At 40.2% G+C, this 23,790-nt stretch overlaps 1 protein-coding gene across 7 annotated transcripts in view; it reads left to right on the forward strand.

Moving 5' to 3' along the window:
* Positions 1–23,790, forward strand: part of PDSS2 (decaprenyl diphosphate synthase subunit 2) — a 171,699-nt gene that overhangs the window by 46,235 nt on the left and 101,674 nt on the right. The window contains exons 1-2 of one of the 7 annotated variants that reach the window (XM_039528883.1): positions 8,302–8,371; positions 9,968–10,026. The exons of 5 other annotated variants lie outside the window; for them this stretch is intronic. The gene's annotated coding sequence lies outside the window, so the exon portion shown is untranslated. Of the gene's footprint in view, positions 1–8,301; positions 8,372–9,967; positions 10,027–23,790 lie in introns of those variants that run through there. One more of the 7 variants, XM_039528881.1, reaches the window with a different exon arrangement.

Here is a 23,790-nt window from a genome sequence, read left to right on the forward strand (position 1 = left end):
GTGGCAAAACTTTATTGCCCACCCTGCATGTTACAGGAAGTTTGAACAGCCCACCAACACAGCCTGCCAAACTGTCATTTTGGTCTGTGCACTCCCAGCTATTGGAATCAGCAACATGGCGGAGATACCTTTTGAAGAACCTCTCTTGCTTGTACTTGCACTCCATATCAGGAAATGGGCAGAGCTTCTGTGAGTCACTGTCATTTTGGCTGTGTTTTCTGACCCACCACTTTATTTACTTGCATGGCCCAATGGAAGAGGGAGAATAGTATCTGTAAGAATGTGCTTGTAGGGGTGGGGAAAGGGGCTAATTAATTTGAGGGTGGGTGGGTTCAGTGCTTGGAAGGAGTATGGGCTTGATTGTCATGCAATTTACTTGTGAATGACATGATGATTGTAGGGGGAGATGAATCCCAGTATGGGTTCTATAAGGAAGTTATTGAAACTGTGAATTGCTGTACCTAATAGTGTTTGCTTAGCAATGTATAATTGCTCCTGATCATGTTTTAGCTTTAGTATCTCAAATCATGATTGTATAACGTGATGCAGTGATAGCAATAAACTTTCTTGATGACATAAAAGGCTTTATTTGTAAAAATGTTAAAACAGTACAACAGTCACCCATGGCTAGGCAGGCCAGCTGCCACTACAACACCCAAAATCAAGTAACAGAAGTACATTTCCAAAACAAATGAAAGTGCAGGAAACCGTGCAAACATGACACAAGCCACCTACTTCTGGTCCCACTTTCTTCTTTCCCCATTTGCTGTGTGCTTGGTGCCAGGGGAGGGTTGTGCAGTTATTCCCAGGAGAGAGGTTCAAGAAGGAAGGCTGCATGGGGTTTAGTCGTCCTGTCCAGCCACTCATGGGGCCTGATTGCTGCCCTGACATAGAGTTGTCCAAGCTACTTCTGGACTGAAGGTATGTTGAAGGGGGATCAGGCTATGATGTGGGAGAGGCAGCAGGAGCTGGTGCTTTTGCAGCCATGATGGAGGTGAGTCGCTCAAACAGTTTTCTCTGTCGAGCTCTGACCTCCCCTCTTAGCCTTCGTTCTTGTTCCAGGAATTGTGTGGCAAGTGCCTGCTCCTTGGCTGAAACCCCGTCCTCCAGCTGTATGGCAAGCCTCAGCCTTTCCTCCTGGCTCTCAGCATGCTGTTGCTCCAATCTTGTGTCCCTCTGTTTCCGGTACTGGACCTGCTAGTCTCCTCTTTCAAAAACTTTGACCATAGCTTCCTCTTGGAATGGTCTGTGAAGGTACATTGAGCCAGGGGTCAAGTTCTGAATGTACAACAGGCAGAGGAAGTTGAGGGACATGAAATAGGACAAGAAAAAAAGGTTATTGTCTAAAGTAGCTTAGTGGAGGAGCAGAGAATTAATTCTTTTGGAATCTCAAGGACATAAGATGTTACATTTCAAAACTGAACTGCAATATACACCTTTACCTCAATATAACGCTGTCCTTGAGAGCCAAAAAATCTTACCGCGTTATAGGTGAAACCGTGTTATATTGAACTCGCTTTGATCCACCAGAGTGCACAGCCCTGCCCACCTGGAGCACTGATTTACCATGTTATATCCAAATTTAAGTTATATCGGGTGGTGTTATATCGAGGTAGTGGTGTAATGTGAAAGTGTTGCTTCAGTCAACAGAATCTGGACACAGCCTGGGTAATTGTAGTTACAGAAATGCAGAGACAATGGTAAATTTTAAAATACAAGCTTTTTCTATTTTATAAAAATTGCAAAACTACTTAGTTTGGGGGGTAGGCGACAAGTGGCCTTTCTCCAAAAGGCTTTTTCTATCATTTCAGGCCTTTCACATTTTGGGGGACATAACTGTTCTTGTATTGGCAAAGGGAGATGTTATTCCAAGCTGCTGGTGGGGAAACCTGCAGTGTATGCAGCCAGAGTATTCAAACATACAGTGACCGAATGGGATATTTATGAGTGGAGTGGGCTAGTCAGCCGTTGAGGTGGCCCTAGAAAATACGCCCTTCCCTGTAATGTGACTACATATCTGGACCTCCTGCTTCAGGAAAAGTTTGCATCTATCAGCCCCCAGGATGGGATCAGAATCCATTAGGGAATTAACAGGATGCTGTGCTAGTTTACACATAGCTTACCCTGTTATGGCTGCATGCAAACACACAGAACTCCACCGCCTTCCTCCTCCCCTCCCATGCCACATTTCTGGACAAAAATTGACACCCAAGTCATACTTGGGAGAAATGATTTTGTCTCCCATGGACTGCATGGACTACCTCTAACTGAAATGGACTAGATTCAGAAATAGAACACGGTTTTGCAAACACACACTGAGTTCAGTGTTTCCAGGCAGCTCCAAAGACTGTTGAGTGATTACAGGGTAGCAAACTTCAAGCCATTACTTAAAGGAAAACACGAATGGAGCCTAGCAAACATCTATGCTTTTCCGGTAAAAATACTCTTAAAGCTATTCTTTAGTATTTGCAATTCCTGGTCTCCATTTTGAACTCTGGTGGGGATGACGGGGAGGGATGACGCCAAGGCACTGGGATACAATCCGCCATTAGCGGATAGGTGCTGGTAGCCAGGGCTTCTCATAACTTTTTTACATTGGTTCTTAAAGTGAAAATCCCTCCCATTACTGTAGTAATAAACTTTAAATTGGAGTCAGAAACTTACGAGGCTCAGGGGCGGCTTCTGTCCCCTCCGGGTTTGCTGCAGGCTCAGCAGCAAGCTGTTGCTTGGGTTGGAGATCAAATAGCACTTTTGAATATGGACCCAGAATTTGCTGTTGATCCTGTTCCACAGAAACAGATTCACTTCATGCTCCTCACTTGGAGCTTGCTGCTGTCTCCCATCAGTCCCCATGCTGGATTCAGAAGGCATCAGGCACCACCCCAGCTGACCACATCGTCCTGCACCATGGTTGGCTCTGTGCTGGGCACAGTGCTCGGCACCTGGTCAAACTCCTCATAAAATAGGAGTTGCCTGAGGTGTGGTTTTAGTCTCTGGTCTTCTGGCACTTGCTCTTGAAGTGCTGAAACTGCTCCCTGTGCTGGTTACTGGTCTGGAAAATTTGCTAAGCTACCAGGTTTTTGGTTATCTGCTGGTACATGTGGTCATTCTTGGTACTTTTACTGGCCAGAGATTCACCAAAATCTGGCTGTGCTCTCATGACTATGAAGCAGTGTGCTTTGCAAAAAGCTTGATCTGTTCATTCTCCCTTGCAAACACAGGAGGCTGTCTAAAGGCACGTTTATAGCTTGGTGGTCAAAGACAATGGAAGGGTTAACGCTGACTCACTTGAGCTGCTGCTGTATGCCAAGTGGGGTTGGATTCTGTTTTCAGTTAAGTCAGTTGGAGATTGTTGGGATAGACAGGAAGTTGGCCCATGGGACTGAAAGATGTTTTTGGCAGACTCCCAGGACATGAGTCAAACGGGGCTGCATCTCCACTTTAAAGCAATAGGGCTCAAACTCTGGGTCCCAGCTTGACTCAGGCTTGAACCCTGCGGCCCCACAGAATTCTGGGACCCTGGTTCTGAGTGCTGGGTGAGCATGATTTGTGTGTAGATGGAAGGGGGCTTAGGCTTGATACTAAGTCTGAGACCGGCTAACATTAAGAACATAAGAACTGCCATACTGGGTCAGACCAAAGGACCATCAAGCCCAGTATCCTGTCCTCTGACAGTGGCCAATGGCAGGGGTCCCAAAGGGAATGAACACACAGGTTATCATCAAGTGATCCATACCCTGTCACCCAATCCCAGATTCTGGCAAACAGAGGCTAGGGACACCATTCCTGCCCATCCTGGCTAATAGCCATTGATGGACCTATCCTCCATGAATCTATCTAGCTCCCTTTTGGACATACCCACAGAGGCCAAGGATTTAATCAGCATGGTAATTGAATTATCCTCTCAGAGGCTTTCTTCCAGATCTCAGTCAAGGCATACTGACACTCATGTATACCAATAGGTATGGGTCAGATGTAAACTAAGGTTTTTTGCTTCAGTGCTGCCACTTGGTATGTGGAAGCACACTACAAAGCTACTTAGAGATGAAATACCCTAGAAAGGTTAACGGAGGTTCCAGCTCCGATGGCAGGAATGGAAAGGAGTTTACATAGAATATCAGGGTTGGAAGGGACCCCAGGAGGTCATCTAGTCCAACCCCCTGCTCAAAGCAGGACCAATCCCCAGAAAGATTTTTACCCCAGATCCCTAAATGTCCCCCTCAAGGATTGAACTCACAATCCTGGGTTTAGCAGGCCAATGCTCAAACCACTGAGCTATCCCTCCCTGCCTTCCTGTGTGGTTTCCTTTTATAGACATGTCCGTATGTCAAACTCAATGCACCTCACAGTTCTGTGTAGAAATAGCTCTTCCTACAATTCACAGAATAGGGTTCCAGGAAGAAACGGGGAAGTGCTTTCTCCAGCCTAGCATCACACATTTCCAAACACGTTTATTGTACTCATTCCTCTATTGCATTTCTCCTCCTCTGCCAAGTTACTTGGTAAGCTTTCCGTAACCCATTCTCTGCACTGCAGATGTTTTCCACTCAGATGGAGGTGCAAATGGGACAATGGGTGGCTGCTGTTTCAGCACTCTCAAGGGAAGAGTGCACAGGACAGCATCACATTTATAAACAACAGTCTGGCTAGTGGAGCGGGAGTATACTGCTATCACTTCACATTCTGAAGCTGTTTACAGTAGTGGTGGCAGATGACAGAATAGGGAGCAATGGTCTCAAGTTGCAGTGGGGGAGGACTAGGTTGGATATTAGAAAACACTATTTCACTAGGAGGGTGGTGAAGCACTGGAATGGGTTACCTAGGGAGGTGGTGGAATCTCCATCCTTAGAGGTTTTTAAGGCTCATCTTAACAAAGCCCTGGCTGGGATGATTTAGTTGGTGTTGGTCCTGCTTTGAGCAGGGGGTTGGACTAGATGACCCTTGAGGTCTCTTCCAACCCTAATCTTTTATGATTCTAGTGCGCTGGAGGCCCTGACTGGAATCTGGGCCCTATTTTGCTAGACATAGTACAAACATATAGCAAGAGAGAGTCCCAGAGGTTATAATTGAAATATAGTGCCAGGTCCAATCCTAAAGTTAAAAAGTGGATCACAGTCTGCAGCTTTACAGCATCAACAACTTGAAATTTTGAATAAGAGTTCTTTCTTGTTACCCTCTGTGCTTGATACATAGATGTAAATGTGCAATATTGAAACTACCGTAAGGATATGCCTACACTACAGGGAACAGCTAAGGTGCTGCAGCTGTGCTGCTGTAGTGCTATAGTGTAGATGCTTCCTACATCAGTGGAAGGTGGTTCCATCCATTTAGTTAATCCTTCTCTCTGAGAGGTGATAGCTGTGTCGATTTGAAGAATTCTCCCATTGACCTAGCTCAGGGGTCGGCAAACTTTGGCACAGGGCCCATCAGAGTAATCCGCTGGCGGGCCGCGAGACATTTTGCTGACGTTGACCATCTGCACGCATGGCCCCCTGTACTTCCCTTTGCCGTTCTCGGCCAATGGGAGCTGCGGGAAGCCACAGGCTGCAGGGATGTGCTGGTTGCCGCTTCCTGCAACTCCCATTGGCCGGGAACTGCAAGGGGCCGTGCCTGCGGATGGTCAACGTAAACAAAATGTCTCTCAGCCTGCCAGCGGATTACCCTGATGAGCCGCGTGCCGAAGGTTGCCGACCCCTGACCTAGCTGCATCTACACTGAGCTTTACGTTGACTTGACTTAACTACAGAGCTCGGGGCACAACATTTTTCACAGCCCTCAGTGATGTAGGTAGATCAATCTAATTTTTAAGTGTAAGACAGGCCTAAGTCTCCAAAGCAAAGCTGAATGGTTCTATCCCAGATTATCTAAATGTTTAACCCTGTAATAATATAGAGTAAGTGCCTCTTGAGTACTCTTCTATATAATTACATTTATGTAATTAGTTCTTTATAACAATTAAGAAAGACAGTCTTAATTTAAATGAAACATCTTTCTTTCACTCTGTCACAATAATGTAGCCAACCAGCTGTGGGAAAACTAATAATTTGTGTTAGACTTAACTTTTTTAATTAATTACATTTGTCTGTATGCAGTGTAGTTGTGTTGGTCTCAGGATATTAGAGGGACAAGGTGGGTGATGTAATATCTTTTATTGGACCACCTTCTGTTGGTCAGAGAGACACGCTTCTGAGCCACACAGAGCTCTTCTTCAGATCTGTGTGGCTCAAAATCTTGTCTCTCTGACCAACAGAAGGTGGTCCAATAAAAGATTTTAAAAATTTTATTAAAATGTTTATTAAAAAAAAAAAGGTGAACAGCACAGAGTTTAAGCATAGAAGTTTCTGGTTATCAGGGAATAACACAGATTATCGAGGGTGCAAGGTTTGGTTTAAGATCGAGTGGCATAAGGAATACATAATCTGTAATATCCCCGATTGGGGGTAAAAGGTTGATGGGTCAAAGTACAGGCATTGAGATATGAGGGTATGAAGTTCATAAAGTGGCTATGTTTGGGTGTGGAGTATAATGAGTGGATATGATGATGAGGACGGATTGACCCTCATTTGGTGAGATTTAATGTTCAGGGAGTTTATGGTTCCAGTTCATATGATCCAAGGGAGAAAGTGTCTTGGTCCCTTTCTCGTAGTTGAAGAACGATGTCACCCTGGCTCACGCCACCTGGTACTGTCAGTGGCCGGTGATGTGCTCGATGTAGATGTCTCTGGACCATCGGATGGTGTCTGAGACCATGAGGCGCCGCATGAGCCATGCGTAGCGTCGACCGATCCCACAGGTCCACAGCACTTGCTCGTTGCGGGAGTCCCAGGCGCCCAGGGCGCCGATGATCAGGGCATCCATCTGCACCTCGTAGCCCTTTGCTCTCAGGGTGTCGGCCAGGGGGCCGTACTTTTCCAGCTTATGAGCTCGGGCTTCACAAAATGCTGGGGTCCTGTTCTCAAAGGAGACCGTGACATCGATGAAGATGATCTTTTTCTGGGCCTCATTGGTGACGATGACGTCAGGTCATAGTTGGCTGTCAGTACCTGGGATGGTGTAGTTCACGGAGATCTCCCCCAGGAGTGGTGCGATGGCTTTCACTAGGTGGTTCTGGATGGCATTGTTGCACAGCTGCCAGGCTCTGGATTAGGGTTTGCAGCTGCACAGGACATGAGGCAGGATCTCATTGGAGTAGCTTCACTTCCTGCAACGCTTGTCTCGGTTCTCGTGGCGGATGGCTCTGTTGAGTGGGACGCAGTTGAGCCCAGCATGGTGGATTCACCACCAGTCGGCGAAGTGGGTGAAACTGCCCCCAGCGAGGAAGTGAGTTGCTGGCGTCCCACTTGCTGGTCAACTCAAAGGCTTTACGCTGTATTACATCACCCACCTTGTCTTTTACATTTGTCTGATAATTCTGAAGGATTGAGTGTGTTCTTTCTACGATCTGACCATTCAAATATGATGTGAACTTGTTTGCTTCATACTAGCTTGCCTTGGAAGCATCATAGGTTGGATTACAGAAGAGCCCTTAGAATAAAAAGGGTTAACCAAGTACACTATTAATCATATTAACTTTTGTGGGAATGCATTAGCTTATCTGAATTTTTCATTTTAAAATATTAGCACGAACTTTTCTTTAAGGTGGCAAGTACTTTCACTGCAACATGTGTTCCATAGTAGGATCTTGGTGGTCACAGGTTGAGATTACATTTTAGAAGTGTTATAGTTTGCAGTATGAAGTCATTTACAAATGTTTATATAGAATTTTTTTAAAAATGATGCAGTAATACATGGGAATCTTTGTATAACTCAAATATAGAAAGTGTATATTCAGCACATAATTGTGCTGAAGTATTGTAGTGCAAATGCAAGGACATAAACATTTTTGAAATATAGAACTGACATCCTGAAGTTAAGTGCCATAAAGCCCAGCATTAGATTTGTTTTTTAAATAATGAAATACAAAAGCAAAACTGTTGTAGCATGTAAAGTCTTACAACACCGTGCTAACCAAAAGTAGCATAATTGTGTTTTTTGTATGTTCCCCAATGTACTGAAGTTTTTATGCCTTAAAACTAAATGTAGTTCAAACTTTCCAAACACTTAAATTGTTTAGTTTCTGTACCCTAGGAATAAATGTACCAAGTCAGTGCAATCAACATCTGAATGGTAGTGAAATTATCCCATGAAGGAGGTAGACGCCTGTAATTCAAGAGTGGCAAAATGAGAAGTAAATTAAGACTGTCTAAAAGAAAAGATCTGATTCCATAGTCATAGTAACTAGTTTTGTCACAGATCATCTGAAAATGCGGTGCATCCTTGGGGTTATGGCGCCTATATAGTCTGGAATGGAACTGTTCCCAATATAATACGGGTAAGTTAATACTGTTTTAACATATGAAGTATGTTCATCACTTCTGGGGCGCCATTTGGCTAATAGAATGTAAAAGGAAAGTTTCAAATAAACTTTCTAACTTTTTATTGTAGACAGTTAGCTTTCACATACTTAAGGTTGCAACCATCTTCAATTTTAGCCCCCTTGTAACTTTGGTTTGAAAAATTAAAATTGTCAGATTTACTCTGAAGGCAAATGTGAAGATATTTTTTCTAAAATGGAAGCATATTTCTCAAACTCTTTTTGAGTTATCGGTCATTAACAATTTAGTTTGACTTGACTTTTGTTTTTCTTTGCCTCTTGATCAATAACAGTTTTTGCTAATTCCCCACTCTGGCACTTCGAGTGCAGAAGGTGGGGGCTCGCAAAGACTCTAAAAATTAATACTTACCACTCCAGGTTTGTATTATTCCCAAGGTTACAATTTTTCTCTGACCTTGGATTGGTAGATGCTGCCACCACCCAAGTGCAGAACCCCTTTGAGAACCCAGGAAGGCACACTTGGGAATTCCTTCCTGTGGGGTATCCTCAAGCCCTTTCACACACACACCCCCTCCGGGGAAGAGCTGAGGGGGAAAAAAAAGAAATCAGCTGTTGCCACCAGCTAATTAAACAACATGTGCACAGACCTCTTAGGACACACAAGTCCAATTCTGTTCTTAAAAAAGGTAAATTTTATTAATAAAAGAAAAGAAAGAAAGTACATTTGGGAACTCAGGCTATTGCTAGATTTTAAAAGAGCAACTACAAGGGTTAAGCACCAAGAATAGCTTTCTTGAGGTCCAGCTTAAAGGTTACAAGCAAAACAGAAGCACCTAGGGTGAGCACAGAGGAATCCAGAAGCCATAAAGAAATAAAAGGGATAAATCTAATCATGTCTTCCTAGACATTTCCTGATCTACTTACATATCTGGGGTTTTAAATGAGTAGTTTCTAGGTATGATACTGATGATTTTTTCATACCTGGTCCAAGCTTCTTACAGCATCGCTGCTGCCCTGTCCTCCTCTCTCCGGGAGAACAACAGACAGACAGACAAAAGGGGAGTCTTTTCTCCATTTTAAAAAATTCTAGCCTTCCCATTGGCTCTTTTGGCCAGGTGTCCACTCACTTCCTTTTACCTATGCATAGCAGTAAGACTTTTTAACCCTTTACAGGTAAAGCAAGTAGAGAACAGCTACTAAGAGGGATTTTATAGCTAGGTGGCTGGCTGGGTGTTCATAAAAGGGAGCTGCCCCTCCCCCCTTTCATTTATCACAGCCATCCCTTCACATTTTCCATAGTTATCTCCTTGAAAACATGCGCACAAGCTACATTTGAAGAAAATAGGTTGTAACTAAGCCAAATTATTAAAGATTTTTAATAGTTTTGGTACCAGTTCTGCTCATTGATTTCAGTGGCAGTTTTAAGCATAACTTTCACTGACATCAAAAACAGTGTTTTGTCATTGACTTAAATGAAAGCAGGATCAACCAGTACTGTATATGTTTGTGTTTACTGCGCTCTATTGGTTGTTTTAGTTTAGAAAGACCATAGAGTTCCTTTTATAGTTGATAACAGATTTTTCTTTATCTCAGATGAGAAAGGACAGCAAATTTGAAGCTCTAGGACAACAATGCCTAGCCCCAGCTCTCTGGTAAATTTTTTTTATTTTATTTTTTTATTATTTTTATTTTTTTAATGAAAAGGTAATAACCTCTACGTAATTAAGGCTTTGTCTACATGGGGAAATTGACTGGAATAAGCTTTTCTGCTATAGATATTATGGAATAGCTCCCGATATGGAAACTCAATTCCAGAATAAGTGATTTTGTTCTGGAACAATTATTTCACTCACAAAGTGGAGCAATTATTCTGTAATAAAGTTACTTCATTAAGTGATTGTTACTCAGGGAGCTAATCTGGAATAGCTATAGCAAAATAGTTTATTCCGTGCTCTCTAGGCTGCTCCATTTCCCCATGTAGACAAATCCCTAAGACTTATTTTCCCTCATAAGGAAAAAAGGGGAGAGTGCACTTGTTGTTATTTCAGATATTTAGGGTGGAGGCTCATACACAACTAGAACATGGTGGTGTACAGACATCCAGATGGAAACCCAGTCATCTTCCTGGAGGAATTCATGGAGCGGCTGCCCAGTGTGGCACTGCAAAGGATACAGTAGTACTTTATTATATGGCCTCCGTGTCCTGTTAGACTCCTCACTAAGTTTGGATGACTACTTTTGATCATACTTGTTTCCATCTATCACACACTAGGAAACTTTATTCCTTCTTCCCGGATGAGGATTGGGACACAGTTCCATATGCCTTTGGGCACCTCCTGGCTGAATTACTGTAATTCACTATATCTGAAGCTCAGTGTGTGAAGGTGATGCACAGGTTCCAGCTGGTAGAGAATGTGGCTGCCTGCCTTCTCTGTGGTTTAGGCTACTGCAAGCACATACTCAAGTCCTGCCACTGGTTTTCAGACTGCTTCTGATGCCAGTTTAAGGCTTTGGTCCTAATCTTTAAAGCACTTAATGTAATTGAGATGCAATTCATAAAGACAAAATTTTGATCTATGAACCAGCAAGGCTACTAAGCTCTTCCGGGATAATGCAGATCACAAAGCCCATGAAGAAGCATCTGAGAACTTGGAACAAAACTTTCTCAGTCAAGGGGATATGGCTGTGGAACAGATTAATTCCAGAGGAGATTAGATGAATTCAGAGTCTGACTCTTTAGGAAATATTGCAAAACTTTCCTCTTTGAAAAGGCTTTTCCTCTATAAGAATGGCACTCTCAGCATTGACACCCTTGTCTACCCAGATATTCACAACCAACAAAAAAAATGGAATCAAATCCATCTAAAAACAAACATCCGCCCCAGCAGAAAAAGTGTGTACACAAAGTAAATGTAAAAAAACAGTCCCAAGCAGAGTTTTGCCTGGAAAAAAGAGAAGTGTCAAACTCCATGAAGTTCACTAGGGACTTTGCTTTTGCTCTCAGTGTCATGTGATAGGCACTCAAGATAATGCACTAATGGGTGGCAATATAAAACCTTAAGGTAGATAGCACATCCTCAGAGTTGGTACTTTATAAATCATAAAACCTATAAATATTTCCCCTTTGAAATTTTTTCAAATGTCCAATATTTGTGCCCCTCTTCCTGCCCAATGGAATCACTTTAAACTACAATTTTAATCAGTTCTATTTTGACATTTGCCCACATATGAAGGTGTTTTCAGTCAGGAATAGAAAAGTGTTTAAGAAATTATCATTATTGGAAACTAAGTGGTATTCTTGCTCAATGAAGCTGATACGGAAGAGGGGAAATAGTGATGGAAAATAGTTTTGTTCTCTGAAATGGCCAAGCTACATTTCAGAAGCGAAAGGAAACTCTAAATAAATAAATAAATACACCTTCACTTGCATTGCCCTCTAGAATACCCCTGGGCTTGGGGTTGAATGGTTAGAGGTCCTGAGTTCTACACTGAAGAGACATGATAAATATCTAAACTTTCTCACCTTTATAGTTTTCACCAGTATTTGAAGTGAAAGTAGGCTGTGCGGCATATGTATGCATTGTTACATTCACTATGTAGTAAAATACGTTACTGGGTGCAGATAGAACTGGGGGGGAGCTCTGTTCTGAGCCACTATGCATTTTACCAGATCTAAGTTGTGTGGGAAATCTAAGTTCTGGTGGTGTCTAGCTAGATAGTTGCAAAAGATCATCCCAAGAAAATTCTATACAAAAAGCTATGTTAAGTGAGCACTGAGGCTGCGCAGTTAGGAATTCAAAATTTAGGAAATGCTCAAGTTAGGGTTGCACTGACAACCTTGAGTATATGCTTATAGTAGTCATGATATGATGGCAAACTCAGAATAATGTATGTTTTTTGTCCGCTACAGTCTTAGGAGGTAAACTTGTAAGGGTACACCAGAGGTAATCAGCAGAGAGAGATCCTCGGATCTGCACCAAAAGCATTAGCCACTACCACTTGAGATAAAGGAGATACCTGTGAATAAATAACAGGCATCTATTCTTGGTTTAGTCCAGCTACTACAAAGATGCAGATCACATTAACTTAACCACTATGTTACAGTAGCAGAGTGCAGCTAATGTGGCTGCATACTTAAAAATAGGCAGAAAATACTCATGGGCTCCAGAGAGATCCTTGTCTCAGTTCTTGCTCATCTTGTACGCTGCATAATAGAGGAGCTTTTCTTTTATCTATCTGTAAATTCTGCAGGAGGGACAGAAAAAAGTCTTAGGAAGATCCTAGGAAGTTGGTAGAAGAGCTTTGTTTAACTGTACATCCCTTCTAAGGTTGAAAAAAATTGATGTTTATATCAATGTACACCATCTGCTTCATGTGAAAACATGAGAGACATTCCCACCAAAAGACAAAAAAGTGGAATTAAAGCCCTTGTAGTAAATATGCAATAAATTAATACAGGAAGGTCTTTCTTGGCTCGTGATGATAAACTACATAATGTAAGGATAAAACTCCATTGTGAGTGTTCCTTAGTACTATTATATGTGAATATAATAAGAATAATCTACATGTTCATGAGATTACTACATAAATCATAGGTGGTGAAAATGTGAAATTATTTTGCCAAACAGGCCTTCTACCTTTTTATAAATGTTGGCTTAAAGTAATTTGTCATCAGCATCTGACATTTCAAGAACTCTGAATGTTCCTGGAATTATACAGTATGTATGTTACCTGTCATTTATAGTTATGACAGCCAACCTGGAATTCCCTGACTGATGCAATAAAGACCTTAACAGCTTTTGAGACAATTTAAAGCTAAATTAAAATGGTTATTAATTCCTACATTTTTTTTTACTAGGTCCCAGGTTTGTTGTTTTAGCAAAGATGTGTTCTGGTAAATTGATGTAACCATTGTAGAATGTAATAAACAAGAAATTAATGAGATGTGGCACCTTGCTAGACTTTATCTTGTATAAATAATGCAATGCAGCTTTCACATTACATTCTTTAAATGAAGTAACTCAGTGGTTTTGAGTGGTAGAATAGAGCGAGTGCTTTAGAGTTGCATATCATAGTTCTTCTACAGGCATAATGTGAAACTGAGGTATGACAATAGGAGTAGAATAAAATGTCTGAAATTAGTTTTACACATGCAAAAAAAACTTTTACTTATAGAGGAGGAATATAAGATTTATTTTTAAATGTTAAATTTAGATTTTAAATCTTTGGGACAGGAATTGTCTTCATATATGTTTGTTTAGTGGCTTTCACAGTGGAACCCTGACCGGGGACTAATCTTGACTCCTAATATCTTGTAGAAAGATTAGTCAACCCAAGAACCAGCATCTCTTTTCTCCCTCACTTGTTTAGAAGGATCATTCAGGTTACAGCAAGGTGTGGCATTATCTCAGTCTTCTAAAGGTGTTGCCAAGGTCCTCTGGCAAAGAAAGAATCCCTGAATTTCTCTTTAATAGCGCTGAGTTGATAAAAGGCTAAACCTAGAAGGTTTAGCTCCTATGTATACAAGATTTCCTTGGAATAATTTCCAAATGGACCTATAGTAGAGGCTGAGGAAACCTATTGTTTGTTGAGAATTTGCACCAGGACTGACATTTTTCTTCAACAATGGAACCCTACAGACAACTATATGCAAGAAACTACAGAGCTTCACACCTATCTTCAGAAATCCAGTAACCATCTGATACACACCAAGAAATCTGTTCTCTACAGACAGGCACTCATATACCTCAGAATATTCTCCAAGAAGAAAGTCCAGGATATACACCTTAACACACTTCATACCATTTTCACCAAACAAGGACACTTCACTAGAGAAGTTGATTGTGTCATGGAATGGGCCACCCAAATATCCCAAGAGAATCTGCTTCAATATGGAAATAAACCCCCATACTTGTCCCCTAACCCCATACTGGAACCCATATGGGGTATCATTAAACAGTTACATCCCATACTCAAGGGGGACCACATCCTGAAAGAAATCTTTGTTGAGCTCCCACTTTTGGCCCAACCTCTCCAAGCTCATCGTCAGAAATAAGCTCCCCACAGACCAGGACACACCAGCTCAAAGCAGCACCAGACCCCACTGCCAGAAGAACAGACGCAAAACCTGCAGATCTATTTCCACTGCTACAATTATCAACACCCCTGGCACAACACACCTTTCCAAAGCCATGGATCATAAAATGTGTACCTCATCCAATGCATTAAATTCCCCAATAACAACTATGTGGGTTAAACCAGACAATCACTACACTGTTGAATGAACACACATAGAAAAACGATGAGACAAAAACACCATGTCATCTGTGGGTGAACACTTTTCACGAAACAATCGCTCTATAGCTGACCTCTCAGTCCTCTTTCTCAAAGTAAACCTGCACAACACCTTCAAAAGACAAGCTGGAGAGCTTACATTCATAACTATGCTAGACACTAAAAATTATGGACTGACTAGAAACACTGGCTTTATGGCTTATTACAACAATCTATAACCCACTAACAAACTCCCCTTTTGATCTGCCTTCCCCCAACCCTTTCCCCATACATCCTTCCAGTCGGCCGGTTTCCCCCATATACTTCACCTTGAATGGTCCCTTGAAATGGGTGTTAACTACTTATGCTAAACAATCTGTTCCACCTTCTATTTAGCTGTGACACTCATGTCCCAGCCCTAAAGACGAGCTGTGCGTAGCTCAAAAGCTTCTATTTCACCAACAGGAGTTGGTCCAATAAAAATATTACCTCACCCACTTTGTCTCTCTCTTTTTCTTAACACCCTTTATTGGCACTTAGTTCTTATTTTCTTAAGTTTTTAACAGTGCCTTATAGATACACCTCTCTCACCCTTTGCAATCACTAAGCCTTGAGAGGAAGTCTGAGTATAGGATCTGACCTTGATGAAGGAGGTCTGGAATTTTGGAGGTGGTCGGTTAAAATCTCTTCTGTGAATCTAGCTAGTTCAGGCAACCAAGCCTATCCATTCTTTCTTTTGAGTTTTCATATAGTACATCATATTGTTAAGAAATTAGGAGAATGCAGAAGTCTAGAACATGCCATATGGGAAGAGCAAAAGTGTCCACAAAAGCTGTCACCGTTTAGTAGCATTTGCTTCAAAAGAGGAGGAGAAAGGCCTTTCCTGAGGCACAGACAGAGATGAATATGTGTATCTTCATTTGATTAGCATGTGAAATGCCTGTCTGTGTAGAGATCACTCTCTAGCTCTTGCTCTGTCTTCTTAGTTCGTGTGCTGCAGGATTGTTTTCTGGGTAACATGCTTTTAGGTATTTGAAGATTGTTTATAGATTCATAGATTATATTCTGATCTCCTGCATAATATAGGCCCTACATCTTCCCTGAATTAATTTCTCCCTGTTTGAACTAGAGGATATTTTTTAGAAAAAAATTCAACCTTGATTTTAAAATTGCCGGTGATGGAGAATCCACTATTACCCTAGGTAAGTTATTTAAAGCTTAATTACCTTCATTGTTCAAAAAACAAATAAACATGTTATTTCAAGTCTGAATTTGTCTAGCTTCAACTTTCAGCCATGGGATTGTGTTTATATCTTTGTTAGCTTGAAACTATTATCCAAACCATTATCAAATATTTGTTCCCCACATAGGTACTTATAAACTGTGATCAAGTCACCCCATAACCATCTCATTGTTAAACCAAAGATTGAGCTCCTTGTATCTATTGCTATCAGGAATGTTTTCCAATACTTTAATCATTCTTGTGGCTTTTCGCTGAATCCTTTCCAATGTGTCAAAATCCTTTTTGAATTGTGGACACCAGAATTGTATAAAGCATTCCAGTAGCTGTCTCACCAGTGCTAAATACAGTGTTAATGTAACTTCCCTACTCCTATTCAATATTCCCCTGTTTCTGAATCTGACAATCACATCAGCCCTTTTTTTTGCCACAGCATTTTACTGGGGGCTCATGTTCAGCTGATTATCCACCGAGACACCCTAGTCCTTTTCAGAGTCACTGCTTCCGAGGTTAGAGTTCCATTTTGTAAATATTCCATACATTCTTTATTCCTAGGTGAATATATGTTTGCATTTGTCCATATTAAAAACTTGCTTGTGCCACTCAGCTTACCAAACGATCCAGATAGCTCTATATCAATTACATCTCCTCTTTGAGAGAGTAGTAAATAAATAACAATCTTTGTGGCCTCTGCGAACTTTATCAGTAGTGATTTTGTTTTCTTTTAGATCATTGATACAAATGTTAAAGCTTCACTGCACAAGATAGAAGAAGCAGAGCTTCTCTCAACAGATGACCTACTTGAGTATTTCTCCTTGAGAACTACTACTGTGGGGCTGTCAAATCTTTTTGTAGCATCACACAGTAGGGTACAGGTGTTTGTGACAACTCCATAAGGAACTTCTGACTGCTCATAACTCCAAGATGTATGTGCAACATTGCCTCTGACTTTGTCCATTTCATTTGAGCATTCCATGCTCCTCATCCTTGAAAGAGTAGCATCTTTGCCCCCTGGCTGTGAAGAAAAAAAGACGATGTTTGTTCTTCTGGCCAGCCATGAAGAGCGTGTTCTTTTCGGCATTAGAATGCAGCAAAGGAGAGGTGAAATGGAGGGAAATTACTGAAATCACGGAGCCTTTAGAAAGTTTAGATATCTGAGTTGAATGCCAGTGAACTGTTGCCAACTCTCATGCTTTTGTCATGAGTCTCATGATCATTATTGTTTTTCCTTAAAGCCCCAGCTCCTGGAGTCAAGTGGATATGTGATGATTTCAGCCTTCATTCTTAAAGTAAAGTAAGTTTCTAGTCCTCATAGCTGTGGAGAGAGCTTCAAAATGGGACCCCAATGCCTCCTAAAGGTTCAAAAGGCAGAAGGCAAATAAAAAGAACACCAAGTCTAATATTTTAAAGCCAATCTCATTAGTTTTGGTGAGCCTGACTCATGATTTTTGAACATTTGGGGTTGACAATACTGCCAATATGACTGAGGTTCTTATTTGCAGGATTTCTTTAAAGTGCCATCAGCTTCTTTTTATCAATAGGGTTTAGTACTATTTCTTTCCTTCAGAAAGGAAACAAAAATTGACCTTTGAGGCTAAATCCATTTTGTGAGAATTTCTGTAGGGAATCTGTTTTGGTTTTATATGCTTAGAGTTTGGAAAGTTAGGAAAGATGGTTAATATGAAGTCTTAATTTCCAGGAGGGAAATGACTGCTCATTCCATGGGCTCATGAAAAGCTAACGATCCTCCTCATGAGTTTGCTTCCAGAATGAAAGCAGTGCTTTCTAAAACCTTTATCTTGTCAGAGTTAAGCTAGAGAATTTTGGCTAGTAGCTTGAACAGAAGAGGCTTCACTGTTCACTATTCTAGTTATAAAATACACTGTTCTCCTTTCCTGAGAGGCATTTCACAAAGGTCTTAGGAAGAAAAGCTGAACTTTTGGCTCATTATGCAGCAAAACTTTAAGATAGGTGGGCTGTAGCTGCTAAGTATAAAGTGGGTGAGGTAATAAATTCTATTGGACCAACTTCTGGTGGAGAGAGAGAGAGAAGCTTTCGAGGTACACAGAGCCCAGACCTGAAGTAGCTGGAAAGCTTGTCTCTCTCACCAACAGAAGTTGGTCCAATAGAAGATGTTACCTCATCTTCTTTGTCTTTCTAATATCCTGGGACCAACACAGCTAAACAACACTGCAAACATGGTATATATGGGGCAGGAGTATATATGCTGCAGATGGTTCCTCTGCTTCATGTTTTATCTCTGGGTCTGATCAATGTGTTTGGAGCTCTTTCATAAAGTTTCTACTTCAGCTTTTCTACTAGAACATCTATTTTCAGTTCCTTGAAGTAGAGTTGTAAGCCTCTCAGGAGTCTATGTGAGGGGAGGGAAGACCTTTTTGGTGATCTTTCTTTCGGGGTGAATAGCCATAATAGTATACAGACAGGGAAATAGACTTTGCTAAAATGGATTTTAGAGGAGAATCCAAGTACTTCATTTTCTGTCTTTGCTTTGTTTCCTAATAAATGACACTTCACCACAAAGCACTAATCGAATTTCAGTTTAAAAACCTCAGGATCCGCTGTGGCTGACCTCATAGGCAGAAAAGAGACATCTGAGTACAAATACACAGAGGCACCAAAAATGTTTAACACAGTGACTGTACAGACTGTTAGAGATTTTCTTCTTCTTCTCAGAGATTCTGAACAACTTTTGAAGGAACAGATTGATAGGTAAAGAAAATTGTCATTGTAATTGTAGTGGTACAAATTATTTAAAAAAAAAGCTCTAATATATATGTTATTCCAATTACATGTATTTCATACATATATATACACACATTTTTCACTTGCATTTTGACATTCAAACTTGTCATTTTATGATACTGTAATTTTACAGCTTATCTTACATACACTTCTTTTTCAGGGCTAATTGAAGCCACAGATAAAGAGAACTTGACTTGAATAGAAAATGCTTTGTGAAGGAACAGCTTCACAGTATGAAAACTGCATTGCTTGTCTGCAGACTTCTGTGTGCAAATTAGGATTGCTCATGAGAGCAACAGGGTGGTTTTTTTCCATGCTAAAAAAAGTTTTAAGGAAAGTGCAGATGGTTCCACAGAGTAGTAAAACGTATCCTTTTGTAGCTGTAGTGGAGAACACACTTTGTAATGCTCAAGAACTTGTCAGCGCATTGCGGTAAAAATAACGACTAAGATTTTTTTTTTTTTTGTAAAATTTAGCAGGCATGCCAAAAGTATCTTGGCTGTGATCCAGAGTTAAACTATATCCTTGGGCTGTAAGATAATGTACAAAAAGTTGTCCTTTTTTCCTCTCTAGACTGCTTATCTTCTAGTGGTGCTGTCTCTCTAAAGTTTTAATGCATTGATTTATTTTTCAGAAGTTGGAATCATGTATCTCAGTGTCAGAGCCATTTTCTGCTAAACTATTTGCCCTAATATTTCTCTCTCGAAAGTAACTTAATAGTAACACAGCTCTGCCTTACAGATAACAAATGGCACATATTACATGCACTGTAGTATGGGAGAATTTCTCTTCAAGTTGTACTTTTTCTAACTAGTGGTTGCTATATATAAGGGATTAGAAGTTAGTTCATTAGAAGTTAAATCTTGAACACACAATTCTAATCAACTAATTTTCTGCATTCAAAATGGGCAAGAGGACAAGCTTCTTGTTTGCTCTCAAGCTCAAGACTCCTAAAATGAATGAATGATTTATGGAGCAGTAATAAAGGTTCACATGTATTTTTATTCTGGTAGCACCTAAAGTCTTCCAAGTTTGCAATCTAAATAGATAGGGCAGATGAAGTTTTGGGGAGAGGCATACAACATATGAACAAGTGGTCTTCAGGCTGGAGGGCAGGGGAAGAGGTTTTTCTTTTTTTTGGGAGAAGGGGAAGGTAGGGTGTGTGGAGAGGATGTAAATAGAAAAGGAATTTGGACTGAGAGCAGTAGACGAGTAGATTGCAGGGGAGAGGGTTGGACATTTGATTGAAGCAGAGTTCAAAGTCCAAAGAAGTCCTGGATTAGTTGACAATTGTGATGACATGTGGCTGAAAGTTCAAAGAATGGCTGCTGCTTCTGGGGGCAATGGGCAAGTGCCTTTTGTAGGATACTTTGGAAACTTCCCCCCACCATCCTCCCAGTCCTGGCCAAGTGGGTTGCCAGGGAGGGGAGACAACTGGTCCGAGTGAGCCAATGAGGCTCTGGTCAGGTATGAAGAGTGAGATAGGGTAAGGGTTAATAGATCCATAGATTCTATGGCCAGAAGGGGCCACTGTGATCATCTAGTCTTACCTCCTGTATAACACAGGCCATAGAACTTCCTCAAAATAATTCCTACAGCAGATCTCTTAGACAAATGTCGGAGCTTGATTTAAAAATTGTCAGTGATTCACCATAATCCTTGGTAAAGTGTTCCACTGAGTAATTACTCTTACCGTTAACATTTATGCCTTATTTCTAGTCTGTATTTGTCTATGTTCAACTTACCACCATTGGATCATCTTATACCTTTCTTTGAGAGATTGAAGAGCCTATTATTAAATATTTGTTCCCCATGCAATCTGTTGCTTGATACAAAATTGGTAAATTTACATACCACCAGCTCATAGTTAACCTATATAAATGGGTCCCAAAACACCTGTTTTATTGTTTATTGAAGCACCATTTGATGTGCAGAAAGGCAAGGGTTCCTGTTGATTCTCCATCCTACCACATCTCTGGCTGTTTGTGCATATCTGAATGACTGAGAGATGTTTTTCGTTTTGCTTTCTATCCTCTTGAAGTCTGCCAGACTCATTTATGTCTGCAGTAGACTGAGTCTCCCAAAGTGCATTAGGTGGTGGTCCTGTGGAATTGAAGGGGTGGGGAGGTTTAGGGGTTATTTTGATATTGAACCTCAAGCTTGCTATTTAGTTCCTGCTGTCAAATTAGTTAAGATTTAATAGCATCTGTGACATGAGCAAACAAGAAATTTTACTTCGTGGTTGAGAGGAAACAAATGGCTTGCAGGTATTTTATCTTTCTGTGAGACATTGCTGCCCAGCAAAAATGACATCAGATACTAGGTATCTGCCTCTCAGCGTTATCAACAAATTTGTATGCACACTGCAAATTTTGGCCTTTCGTTTTTCATTAGATATTCTCCATTCAGCTGCAAACATTGGCTTACATTGAAAATACCAAAAATCCCATTGAATTTAGTGGGAGTAGTATCAGGCTCATTGATAGTATTTTTATTAGCGTTATAATGAAGTTAAGTAAAGTAATGCCTTCACGTACAATGGGTGTCAAATTTCTATAATATACTCAATATACCTCATAAAATTCTGTTTAGTTTTTCTAATTTTTGTTTTCTGCTTATAACACCATAAAGGCCTCCATAGTATTCGATATATTAGATATCCTCAGCTAGATGTCATAACAGTGGCAACAACATATGTTGGTTGAGCTACTAAATGTTTTGTACCAAGCTTATCAAGATTACATTCTAAACCATGGTAAATGCCAACTCTTATTACTTCTTGACTAATTCCAAACCTTACCTCTGAACCCAGATCACCTGTCTGTCTCAGATCACAGCTACGTCTGAAATGAAAGATTAAGATTGAAAGAGTGTTCTTTTGCATTTTACAGTTCACTTGCAAGAATAGCCCTTGCTTTACCAATACATAATAAAATAAACTGAATTACATTTCACTACACTTCACTACATCTTCTCTGAATCATTTCAGATGTAATTTAACAAAAAAAAGAATAATTCTAAAGGACATTTTAATACCAGAAGGTGTAAATAAAGCCACACTCTTATTTCCTATTAAAATTCATTATTTTACTCCCGTTCGGATTCATATTTGTGGTTATGTGCCCTGCATGGCAAGTGCTGAGAAAACATTTATAGAAAGCCTTGCCAAAAATGACTGTTGACTACATAGACTACAGTGACTGTACTGTTCAGAATCCTCATGTTTATGAAAAAACAGATAGTGATTAATTGTATTTGTCTGTCTGAATTAGTAGATTTTGTTGCTAGAATACCCCCAATTATTTAATAATGCAAATTCACTAGATATAGTAATACAACAGTTTTATTGATATGCTGGCAAAGAAACAAACATGACCACTCTTTACCATCTGTTTATAATGCTATATAAAGACGACCATGCAGGTTGCCATGGAAATGAACATTTCTAAAACCCCAATGTATGCTTGAATTCTCCACCTTTTAAAGTCTTGATATTTTTCTGAGAAAAGAATAGAAAATACAACTGAAATTTTCCAGTGACTTTTTTCGAACAGTCACTTCTCTGTAAAATACTTTCAGCATTTCTGTGATATATTTTTGTTTCAAGGTTTCATAAAATGTAAACTGTCATTGATACATTGATAAGCTTATTTTGGCATTTAGAAATAATTCAGGAAAAGGTTGTTAATGTTGCCACCTTGTATATTTATTTTTATAAATAAAAGCTTCCCCCTTTAAACAAATTATTTTGATTGTGATGTTGACAATAAAGGGAAAACATTATGGAATCTGAGTAGGGTTCAGAAACTGAAAATTTTATTTATCTGAGTAAAGAGCATATCCATCTTAATTATTATGGACGGCCAGCTGGATCTTTATGGAAAGAGACTCTTGGAATGTTGGCTAATCTTTGGAAAAATGTAGAGCCAAGATAACAACAGTAAAAAGTGTGATGGTTTGGATTTGAATCTGTTTTGTGGGGGGTGGTTGGTTTAAAAAGTCTCTGATCCTTCAGGGTCCATTTTAAGTAAAAGCTTATGGGCACTAAGGTGTGAACTTAGTATGTTGTAATAGGAAATAACATATAACTACTATTATGGTTACTTTACATAGTTATGCTTCTGCCTTCTTGGGACTAGTGTGGCACAAACACCCTTACTGTTTTGTACTGTCTGTTCTCAGTCGTCCATTGTGCTCTAAGAGGTAGACTTTTTTCCTGGTACACCGAGGGGTATCTTTTGAATATAACCAGTCAACTTAATTAAGCAGTTTTAAAGCCAGAATCTTTAGAAGGGGTGGTCCAGCATAATTAATAGGCACAAAGTCAATAAACTGTGTCAATCACTGCTGTTTAAGAAAAGAAGGATTTTTATTTACAGGCCCCATAGTATATTTGGACTCTGTCACTGATGCTAAATAAAAACAGTTAATCAACTGAGGACTAAGCTTGAAGCCACTACATTTTTCACTATTTGAATACAGAGCCGTACATTTTTTTCCAGGGAATAAATATTTATAATAAATTGTTCCCCATAATGCTGTGAAATTGGGAGGTTGCCGTACAGAGACATACTGTAGTATAGGGGAGGTCAAGACCTTTTTAGATCATTCTATAATGGCATCACCTATCTTAACATTTTTGCCTTTTTATGTTGCATCCATTTGTATAGCATGCTGCAAGCATTTTTGTCATGAGATAATGACCAAGAATTGACCTGACTCATTGCATTTCAATAGTAGGGTTTATTTAATGCAAAATGCTTTTCTCTGTGACAGGTTTTACCATTACAGTATTGCTCAAGTGACACCAGACCTCAAGAGGTTTCTGAATTTATTAGCCTTGTGAAGCTAATCATATTTCTGTCATTCATGAAGCTCTTTTGAAATACTTGTATTCTCTTCTCTTACAGAATATCCTTGGATCCCTGAAAGCCTGTTTTCAAAAGGATATTATTAATACCTGTTGATACTAGTTGACAGAGGGATCCTAGACCTCCCACTAGGTTTAAATAAAGTAAACATTGGTGGAGAAATCAGACATACAGAAACTAGGCTTCTGTCTAAGTATATGTGGTTACAAAAATAAGGGTGCCAGACCTGCAAGTTACTGCTGCTCAGAGTAACTGCAGTCAAACACTAA

The sequence above is a fragment of the Mauremys reevesii genome, linkage group 3 (assembly GCF_016161935.1).
Source record: "Mauremys reevesii isolate NIE-2019 linkage group 3, ASM1616193v1, whole genome shotgun sequence".
Classification (NCBI taxonomy): domain Eukaryota; kingdom Metazoa; phylum Chordata; order Testudines; family Geoemydidae; genus Mauremys; species Mauremys reevesii.